At 39.4% G+C, this 11,252-nt stretch overlaps 1 pseudogene; it reads right to left on the bottom strand.

The window, feature by feature from the left end:
- Nucleotides 1-8,996: 8,996 nt before the first annotated feature.
- Nucleotides 8,997-9,827, bottom strand: LOC105107138 (ferritin light chain-like; annotated as a pseudogene).
- Nucleotides 9,828-11,252: the final 1,425 nt, after the last annotated feature.

The raw sequence follows: 11,252 nt of genomic DNA, 5'->3' as shown, positions 1-11,252 counted from the left end.
AATTGTCTGAAGTGTCTTTTTGGTATTTTAATTTTAACTTGATGAATGAGGTTGAGCTATTCTCATGTTTATAAGCCATTTGTTTTTCTCTACCTTCAAATTCATTGCTTAATTTTCTGTTGCTTTATTATAATTTTATTGCTTTCTTGTAATTCTTTTTCATATATGTCCATCCATGTTGCTGCAAATGGCAGAGTAGTCCATTTTATATATATATATATACACACACACACACACACAGACACATATACACATACCACAATTTCTTTATGCAATCATCTATTGATGGACATTTAGGTTGTTTCCATGTCTTGGCTATTGTAAACAGTGTTGCTATGAACATTTGGGTGCATGTGTCTTTTCAAATTAGAGTTCCCTTGATCTGTCTCTGAGGTCACTAATTATGTCATTTCTATGAACAGTTTGTAGTCAAACCTTCCCAATTAGTTCTTGTTCTTTTGATTCTTTTTTATAGATAAGAAGTGTCTGCTGTGGCTACTAAGACTATGCAATAATTCTATTTTTTTATAAATTTTTTTACTTTTTTCTCATATTTTGGAATATTTATTGCAGTTTTTTATTTATATTTTGACTTTAGAGTATTAATGCCATTCAGGCATTTTTCTTTCTTACATTATTACATTTTTCAACTTTTCCTTCATTCCTTCTGGGTTTTGCATCACACTTAGAAAAGTATTCCAATTTCTAATACTTAACTAATAATTTTTCTTGTATTTACGCTGTTATTTGGGGATTGACATTTTTAATTTATTTGAAATTAATTTTGGTATAAGAAGTGGAATAATGATCTAGCTTTTATGTTTTCCAAGTGGCTAATCAGTTGTCCCAACACAATTTGTTTCTGAGGAAAAAACCTTTACTTTTCACTCACACAAAATTTCACATTTATCTCTTACTAATTCTCAAGTACACCTGTATTTCTGGGCTCTCTATTCTTTTTTATTGATTTTTCAATCTATTTTCCTCCAGTACTGCTTATTATTACCAGCTACTCAATCTTTTAATATCTGAAAGACTAGATTCCTCAACCCTGCTCATTATACCTCATTGATATTCTTTCTAGACCAGTTGTAGTTCAACTAAATTTCTATAAAAAATTCTTTTGGTATTTCATTTGGAGCTAAGATAAAAATATTGGAAAATGTCATCATTACAGTATTTAGTTGCCCAAGATTATCTGTCAACTTTAAAACTTTGGGAGGAAAATAATACTTTTATTTTCCTAAATAATAAGACAAACAATTCATATCTGTAATCTTAAATTCTTCCCAGAATTCACCTTTGATACTAGAAAATAAAAATGGGGTAGGTGCTCTAAACTTATGCTTTAGATGTAGGGATATAAATAGGGTGATTATCCACCACACTCTGTCTGACCTCGTCCCCTTTATGCACATATATGACCTCTTTCAATCTTATAAGTGTCTCAGTTTCAACCACAAAGTATATGCTCCTCCTGTAAAGGACTAGACTTGCTGACAATAATTGTTACTGTTGCTTATAGCTCTTTTATCTTAGTGGCTTTCGTATTTGTTCAGGTGTAGAACGTCTAGAAATCATGGGACATTTTAAAGGACAATAAGCTATTGCTTTAAATTCTCTTATTGTATCGCCTGGAAACAACTGTCTAGTAGAAAATAATATCATTTCTATATGTGTATCTGCTTCTCAAAAGTAACATAAAAGTTCTAACTAGTCATCCATATGGTAAACTAGATGTTCAGAGAAATCTCTCTCAAAATAGCATAGCTTAAAAAAATGCTAGATTAAAAAATCATTTTCATGTATGGTTACACTGAAGGCAAGTAAGGGAATTCCAGAGGAGTGCGCTAACGTTGGAGCCAATGATCTCCATGACCTGGAACCTAATTCTGAGAGGACAACATATAGGGAGAAAAAGAGTGGGGAGACCTTGTCATAAGTTAAGGTTCACTCAGAAGTGAACAGGTTGAAACTGTGCTCAGCAGAGAAAAATGGTGGGGCTTATGTTCTTGTCTCAGCCACTGCTCAGGACTGAGTTGAAAAAAATAAAAGGAAAAAAAAAAAAGCTGCTCTGAGAATTCCTACCTCGAGTTTCCAGCCCCTCAGATTTCTGTCCTCAGATTTTTCATTCACATGAATTTGGACCCAGAATTCATACTACTTGTGTGGACTTAAAAAAAACATAAGCAGAATATTTAGCTTTAAGAGTCACAGATTAATTGAGCCTTCAAGGTACATCACAGAAGCAAATGCAAACAGTCCCTGGGGAAATCTGCCTTCAGCCTAGACCCAGAAGACCTTAAAGTTCCTAGGAATACACAGTCATTGATAAACCACTGACACAAGGACACAGGCCCCATCCAAAAGAGAGTTAACTAGAACAAGAGATGACAGTATTAGAACCACAAAGACCAAAAACCAAGCCAACATGCTGAGTAGTCAGAGGGGAAAATGGAAACAGACTGGCCCTTCGACACAGTATGCAGCCACTGAACCGGTCCTGCAGCTGCCTGCTTCTGAACGCCTCGGAGAGGAGAGTTTTCCCCCCATCTCTGGTTTAAGCCATTTTAATTGGTATTCCACTCAGTGCTGAAAACATCTCAGTTGATATAGAGAAAAAGAAATTGACTTGGGAGTGGGGTGACTGTGATCACAGAAGTAGCAACGCCTCCTGACCGATTAACAGAAACAGGATGGATGGTTATTCTCTGTCTGGTATCAGAGAGCTGGCAGAACCAGCCCCACTGAAGAAAGAAAGACCAATTCTCAGGTTGAAGGAAACTCACGGTCTTCAAGATGACACGCGTCCTTAATCCCAAAAGACAGAAGAATATTTTGTACATATATTTTCTTCTTTTAGAAATAATGGGTGCCACTCACACAGTTAGGAATTCCTGACAGCAGCACACCATGCCTCAAGCAGTGACCTGAGGACAAATGAGCAGCTATTGACCCTGAAATAAGATACAGATGAAAACTTAACCTACACGAGAAGTTCCAGCCAAACTGACTGAACTCCTTGAAAATCTTAGGACATTTGATAAAAGAAGAATTTTTCTCACAAAATAGGACTCAATGCAAAAAGATAGTTGCATTGAATTCTACTAGAGGTTCTTTGGCTGAAGTGCCCCAGAAAAACTTCCCTGAAAGTCTTCTGGGAAGTCTTTCCATGGTGACAAAGGGGTCTGTTTGGAGAATTCCTACACAGACTAGATTTGCAATCTGTTTTTGTCTTCACCTTATTTTGTGATCTTACGGGATCCTTTTGGCCTCTGGGCTTCAATTTCCTTAACTGTAAATGGGAAGCTTGCTTTGCTTAATTTCAGAAGTGTTTTTCAATTCCAAATTTCTAAAACTGTGTTTCTTTACCAATATTACTGTAAAGGCAAAATAGATGCTGACCCAGGTGGTATTTTTCACTCCCAGTTGTATTTTTGCTTTTTGACATAACGCCCTGGGTTCTTCTGTTGTGCTGATTTTAATTTCAAGAGCTTTCCGGCAGCTGCACTTAACAGGCTTTGAAGTCTAACCACATGCACCAAATGTGCTGCAGCCACGGTAAGGAGTTAAACCTCTGGGAAAGGAGTTTCATGTGGACAAAACTGATGGGAACCATCAACAGCCTGATGTACATGAAGGTAGCGCTATTGACAGGTGAAACTGCTTCCAATTTTACACAGACTATGTTGACAACACAGTGGGATATGTGTGTGGGTTTACGTGTGCTTGTGTGTGTATATGTGGAAAGAGAGAGGTTTATATGTATATGTTTTAAAGCAAAATATATATAACATGTAAAACAAGACATCAAATGAATGTTGATGGCCTATCTTTATGAAAATCTCTTTAATAAATATTTTGTCTACAGCCTCAAAGCCTGATATTTCAAGGCACTGTGACTTTACGGGAAGGCTTTCAGGGAGATTTTTTGAATCTGCAGTGGATAATACTTTTTAGTGGAACTGCACCAGACGTCTCTTAAATCCCCATGGTGGCCAGACGTCCAAGCTCTCTGCTACAGGGCCTTTGAACATTAAAGGTTTGGCAGTTGGCCAGGGAATTGGATTCCATCATCTCTTACTCATCACACCCAATTCATTACCACATCCTACTGCTTCTATCTCCCGAGCATCTCCCAAACCCATCCACACTTTTCAACTCCCTCTACCGTCATTCTGGTCCAGGCATCCATGATGTCTCGCTAGATGATGGCAATTGCCTGTCTATTTCAGGCATCGGGGTGAATGTATAACAGTATGATGGACCAATGTTTTGTATTTTTCTGATGAGAAATTAGATTAAGCATCCTTTCTTATATGTTTCTAAAAGTACTTGATTAAGTCTTTTGCCTACTTTTTCTATTTAGTTGTTTGATTTTTTTTCAATTGATTTGTAGAGTGTCTTCATATATTACGGATATTAATCCTTTGTCACGTGAATTTGCAAACCTATTTGTAATATAGTATGATTTGTCATTTTTCTAAATAGTTACCATTCTTTGAGTTCTGTTCTAGAACTTTTAACCCACCCAGAAGTAGCGATATATTCTGCTTATTCTCACAATCCACTTAGAGTTAGTTTCGTTTCTTTGTGTTTTGTATGGTATGAGTTAAGGGTCTCTGTATTCGTTTCTTTTTGTTGTGTACAAATCACCATAAATATAGTAGCTTAAGACAACACATTATCTCATGGTTTCCATGGGGCAGCAGTCCTGAAATGGTTTAGCAGGATCCTCCACTCAGGGTCCCACAAAGTTGCAATCAAGGTGTAAACTGGGCAAGGATCTCATCTGAGGTTGGAGGTCCTCTTCCAAGCTCCGACAATAGCTGCATTTATTTCCTTGCAGCTGTTGAATTCATGGCCATTTTTTCCTTCAAAGTCAGCAAGGGAGAAGGGGATGTTTTGCTTTTTTGAGTTGCTCACCCCTAGGTCCTATTGTAAAGGGCTTTCTTGATTAGGTGAGGCCCACCCAGGATAATCTGACTTTTGATTTACTTAAAGTCCACCAATTAGAGAACTTGATTACCTCTAAAAAAAAATCCCTTCACCTTTGCCATATTCTATTGATTAACACTAAGTTACAGGTCCTGCCAGCACTCAGGGGGAAGGAACTTTACAAAGGCATGTATACAAGGGGGGAGGAAGCCTGGGAGACCATCTTATTATTCTGTCTACCACAATATCTACTTTCTTCCCTTGATACGATTGATCCAGGGCCACTTATTGATAAGACTATGGTTTCTCTCACTGAATTATAGTGTCACTTTGTCCTAAACATATTATGTGTGGGCCTGTCTCTGGACACTATTCTGTTCCATTATTCCCTTTGTCTGCCCTTGCACCGATGCCCATATTGTTTAATGACTGTAGCTTTACCATAAATCTTGATACCTGATAGTTTAAGTCCTTTGGACTTATTAGGGATATATATTTTTTTTCTCTATGCAGAGATGTAGGAGAGAGAGACATTTTTCCATGTTGGTTCCCTTGGACAGAAAGAGGGTTCTAGCTTTGTGTGAAGCTCTCAGGTTTAGTCCTCATTGTTCGCAAATATGAAATCTCAGCCCAGTGGCACATAAGAATTAATCATTTGGTCCTGGGACAGGGTTGTCAGATAAATACAGGTCACCTGGGCTATATTTGAATTTAGGATAAACGATGGATAATTTTTTAGTACAAGCATGTCCCAGGAAATAATTTTTTCACCTAAAATTCAAATTGAACTGAGCGCTCTATATTTTTATTTGCTAAATTTAGTACCTGAATTTTGATTTTCTTACCTTTCAGATTTTAACTCCCTGATCAATGTTTTTACCTCGAAGATTTCATTGCAGATTTCCATTAACTTTTTGTCCAGCATTAGATGTTTTTCAGTGGGATGTCTGTTTGAGAATCTCTAGTCTATCCTCCTGTCTAAAGCAGAATCCATACCTTCTGTTTATGTAATACTTTATTCAGTCTTGGACCCCATCTGGTTACTTTAAGGTGTTGTATGTTGTCTCCCAATATTCTAGGAATAATGGAGCTGCAAAAGAATCACTTTATCAGTCTTACCATTTCAGACCTCAGGTAAATCTCCCAATCTCAAGAAGTTTTTAAGTGCAAGAATCTTTCCTACTTACTGCTTTAGTTGGCTCCTCCTGAGCGTAAAATCTCTCTTCTTTGCAGAACTGGTGTTATTTCACAAAATGAATGGGAATACTTCAGATTTAATTTTGGAAAATTACATTCTTAGTTACGTTAGAACTGAGGACGCAGGCTCTAAGTCTGCCCCTTTTATTTCGCAGTGATAATCCACGAGCACCCAACCTGCCCGGCCAACCACTTCCCACGAAGACGGGAGCGGGCGCTGGAACCGGAAGTCTGCCAGCGACCGAGGCAGCGCCAGAGGATGCTGATTTTGTGATCTCTGTACCAACTCCCAGGCAGGTGCCTTTCAGGCATCTCTTTTTCTGAATATGTATAGATTCAAGCTGTATTCTGTAGTCCACAGCCTGAGTAACAGAGGAAGATAGTTTGGTTTCACTCATTTCCAGCACTCCTAGAATGCAGTCCTTTATGCTGGGACGCATGGCGCCCTTAGTCATGTGCCCCTCACTGATACAGTCATAGGGTACCAGTGTCGAAATAATTACCTGCTGTCTCTTCCTTGGGGTAGGAATGGGAGGGAGCTTCAGGTAGAAGGTCACTTTGAGGTCACTTTAAACCTCTCTGTACCACCTACATATAGCACTCACATCTTTTACACTTCATATCATCAAAACATCAGAGGAAAGGATGACTGTATCTAACAAGTGAGGTCATTTAAATAGGAAAATGCTGAAAGGAAATGCAATCTTGGTGAAGTGGATGAGAGGTACACAGGAGGCGGCTATTCTTTCTGAGCCAGGAGGTGGTCAATCTGCAGTAGAGGGCACTTGAAGGGAGAAATGTTCGTTATTTTCTCCAGGGCAACTGCCCCACTAGGGTCCTTATAGCAAATTGATTGCCTTGAACTCCCTCAAGTCCTCTGTCAGTAACTTCAGCAAGACACACCCAGCACTGTCTGATACACAAGGCTACCTCCCTGCGTGCTCTGGCCACGAAGACTGAGAGACTGCTCCCAGCCAAGATTTACAGTTGGATTCAACAGCTCCGCCAGATGTGTAGGCCAAGTCCGCTGGAGAGTAAGGGGATTAAGAGGGGTGTTATGGCTGTGGGAGTATAGCATAGCAGAAGAGAGACGTATTTAGAGAGAAAAGCCAGGCCTGGAAGGCAGAGATTCATGCCAAGTAGTACTTGGACGTGTAAGAGAGGCAGGTCAGTCATATCACCCTAACTCTGTCAGAAATATACACACTTAAACCTAGAAAAAAGATATGATTCTAAAACATTGCATATAAGGAAATTAGTTTTCTGAAATAAAAACCCTTTGCAGCCACATAATGTTCACCCTGTTTAAAACACCTAATGTATTATGATCATTACTTTTGCAATCTTAACCAGTTAAAGACTAGCATCTTAACCACTGACAGGCATACGCCAGGGAAATTACCAAATGAAAAATGAAGCCATTTGGCTTTATAGCAATGGCAAAATTTTGGCTGGAACTAAAAGTTACCTTTGAATGGCTTGATTTGAATCAGGCCAAGATGGAGTTTTTCTGCATTTGTGTTGTCTGCTTTATTATAGCCAGGGTGTGCATGAGTTTTCAGGACCAACTCACTGGTACCACAGTGTGGATTCCCCAGGAGCTGGCTGGCTGGGTGGGTACTCGTGAATCACGGCTGGGAAACAAAGAGGCGGACCCGGCGCCCAGGCCCTCAGTCCTAAGGTGGCTATCACTGGCAGTTTTGGGGAGCCTAAATGGAAAGTACATTTTATGTAATAATATCAATTCTGAAAAATTAAAAAGCTTACACACAGTTGTAACCAAATAAAATTCCAAGTAGGAAAGATTATAGTGTATAAAAATTTGTTGAGTTTGGGAGATTTATATTAGATCTGAAACATTAAGTTTGATAAAATGCCTCTTGCAACTTCCATACTCTCAGAATATTGGGAAATGTAGAATTTAGATTGTCTTTCTTTGTCAAGGGCTTCTGTAGTCAAACAGTGACACAACCATTCCCTTCTTCCAAAGCTTTGCCATGCTAAAAACATCCAGTATCAACCAAAGGTGTCCTCTTTATCTAAAACTGTTAACGGTGGGGGCAAAGCTATAATACGCACTTGGACATTCACAAATGGACTGAAGATTAAATGATATTTGGGAATTATCGTTTAAAGTTTTAGGTTATGTAGAAAAATGTCTTCATTCTTTGTTTTAGAGACGAAGTATCAAAAAGCCTACAATTTACTTTCAAATGATTATATAGATACACACATACATATATACATATATAATCTCCTATGCATACATATTATTTAAAAATGTAGAAAAATATAAACAATATTGAATCTAGGTGGTAGACTTGCAGGTGTTCATTATATCATTCTTTTAACTTTTCTCTGTATTTGAAATTTTCACAATAAAATGTGGAAAGAAAGAGAAACATACTTTAAAAAGGAAATGCTGGAAAAGACAGCCTTATTAGCCAGTATATTGTGGACTGTTGCCCGATGGACCTTTTCTTCCCAGTCACTTCCTGACTTCTTTATTCCATCCACAGCCACGTTCCTATTAAAACTAAGCCATGGACTGAAGGTCATTAGTCCAGGGAATGGGGAAGGTATAAACAGCCCAGACAAAGAAGTCGCTCTTCAGCTTTGATTTTCCAAATAAAATCTGTTTCAAAACGATAGTCTTTTAAGATTGTGGCCAGAATAAGTCTGAAGAGCCAGAACTTCATTTAGAAGATCCATGCTTTGTTGGCGGTGATAAGATGCTATGTTCAAAGAGCCATTGCTTATACAGTTAATATTAGAGTTATACCCTTTTTTTTTTTTTTTTTTTTTTTGGTTGCAAAAAGCTTTATTGTTTCATTTGGTCCAAGGCTTGGGAGAGGGTTCCAGGATGGTTAAAAAGCTGCCTGGTGACTGCAGAGAGGCTTCAGGCAGGAGCCCTGACACCAGAGGGGCTTGGTAAAAGCCGCTGGGTTGCAGAGGCTTCTAGTCGTGCTTGAGGGAGAGCCTTTCGAAGAGATACCTGCCCAGCCCAGTGTGGGGACCAGAGCGCCTGCGGAGGTTAGTCAGGTGGTCGCCATCTTCTTGATGAGTTTCACCGCCTCATCCAGGAAGTGGCTGTCCCGGAAGTCACAGAGGTGTGGGTCTGGGCGGGCAGAACCCAGGGCATGCAGATCCAAAAGGGCCTGGTTCAGGTTCTTCTCCAGGACAATAGCAGCTTCCTTGGCGTACTGGATTTTACCCCACTCATCTCGAGAGGGCCCCTGCATGTCCTGGAAGAGGGCGTGGCCACCGCCCTGATTTTGCTTTTTCAAGAGACGCTCCGCACCCTCCGGCTTCTCCTTGGCCAATTTGTGAAAAAAAAGTGGCCCATGCCCTCCAGAGCCACATCATCGCGGTCGAAATAGAAGCCCAGAGAGAGAGGTAAGTGTAGGAGGCCCGCAGAAGCATGTTGAGCAGGTGGCTGACGGAGGCCTCCACCTCGCTGGAATAATTCTGACGAATCTGGGAGCTCATGGTTGATCGGTAATAAGGAGTTAAGCTACAAAATGGTGTTGGCTGGTCCCAGAGGCTGAGGATAGCAGAGTGGCTGGTTCTGAAGGTTGCGACTGAAAAGAAGGTTGAAGGGTGGTCGGAGGCTGGAGCAAGGGGCGTCCCTGGGTCTGTTCCGTCCAAACACTGTTGCAAAAGACAGATCCACGGGACCGCCGAATGCACTGCAATAGAGTTATATTCTAAATAATACAGAAGGAGGACTCCTCTTCCGGTGATATGGTGGGTTAAATAAGTTGACATTTTTTCTTATTAAAAAAACTAGAAATGCTCATTAATTATGGTAAATCTATTTTTAAATGCTCAGATAATCCTACAAAAATGAAGGCATATCTTCATGGGCTTAAAACAAGAGGGAACTGAAAACTAGAGCTATAAGCACCTGAACATCTGTTGCTGATTCTCTGCACTGTTTGCTGGTCTGACACAGGAACTTGTGTTTTAGGAGCATACTAGGGGCAAACGAGATCTTGGGCGTTTGGGAGACGTGGATTTAGAACTAAGATCAGATTCCTTGAAGGGCTCGACTCCCAGTGAAAATACCAGATAAAATATTGCTGTTTGCAAGAAGAAACAGCAGCAACCTTATCCATTTTGTCCTGGGATCTGAGGAGGAGAGACTCCTCCCTGAGAATTCATAACCAGAGTCTTGTCTTGGCACAAGTTTGGGAAACCATAAATGTGGTCCTGTGGTATAATATCCTTATAGCTTTTGCCAAAAGCAAATTCAAAACTACTCCAGAGGGACACGTCTCCAGCCCAGACTGCACAGGATTACACAGCTTTAAATCAGCCAAACACGAACTCAGAGTCCATAACTATGAAATACATGAGGTTGCAATGTTCCATAAACAGGAAAGAGAAGAAAAACATCAAAATCAGACCCCTCAAGAATGTAAGAAATTGGAATTATCAGATAGACCTTAACATAAATAAGAGTAATTTAATTGAAAAAGGAATGAAAAATACGATCAAAAGAGATATTAACAAAGATCAGACAGATCTGAAAAAGACACAAATATAACTTATAGAAGTAAAATATATAGTCATTGAGATTATAAACATGACTGCCAATGAGGTGCTTAGAAGGAACAATTGCTAAATCTCTCCACAAGTTCATGCCTTCAGCTGAGCTACCTTGATTCCCGCAGATAACCTTTCACTAAGGAGAAGCTCACAATCAAAAGAGTAAACCATGAGCTATGGGAATAAGTCATCAGATCCAATGAAAAACAGATTAGATACATGAGAAGTTTAAAACCAGTGCGTTGACAATAACTATAGAGACAAAGCAAAGAACTGAAAGTGGCATAGAAAATCATCATTGCTAACCAGACATGTGGATTTTAAAAAGGGCAAAATGTAACTTCTAGAAAATAAAACAATAGTCATTCCAATTTAAAAGTAATGGGAAACTCAGCAGCAGAATAAAGACAAAGAGATTTAGTGAACTAGAAGATAAAGCTCATCAATTTACCAGGAATGCTGCCCCTAAAGGCAAAGGAAAAGAATATGTGAAAGAGAGGTTAAAATACACGGAGGTGAAGAGAAAAGGTGTCTGATGGGGACTCTAGGAAGAGATAGTGAAGAGA

This window comes from Camelus dromedarius, chromosome 14 (genome assembly GCF_036321535.1).
Source record: "Camelus dromedarius isolate mCamDro1 chromosome 14, mCamDro1.pat, whole genome shotgun sequence".
NCBI classification, from domain to species: Eukaryota; Metazoa; Chordata; class Mammalia; order Artiodactyla; family Camelidae; genus Camelus; species Camelus dromedarius.
The sequence above is the reverse complement of the archived record's forward strand: the minus strand, read 5'-3'. Positions and strand labels throughout refer to the sequence as shown.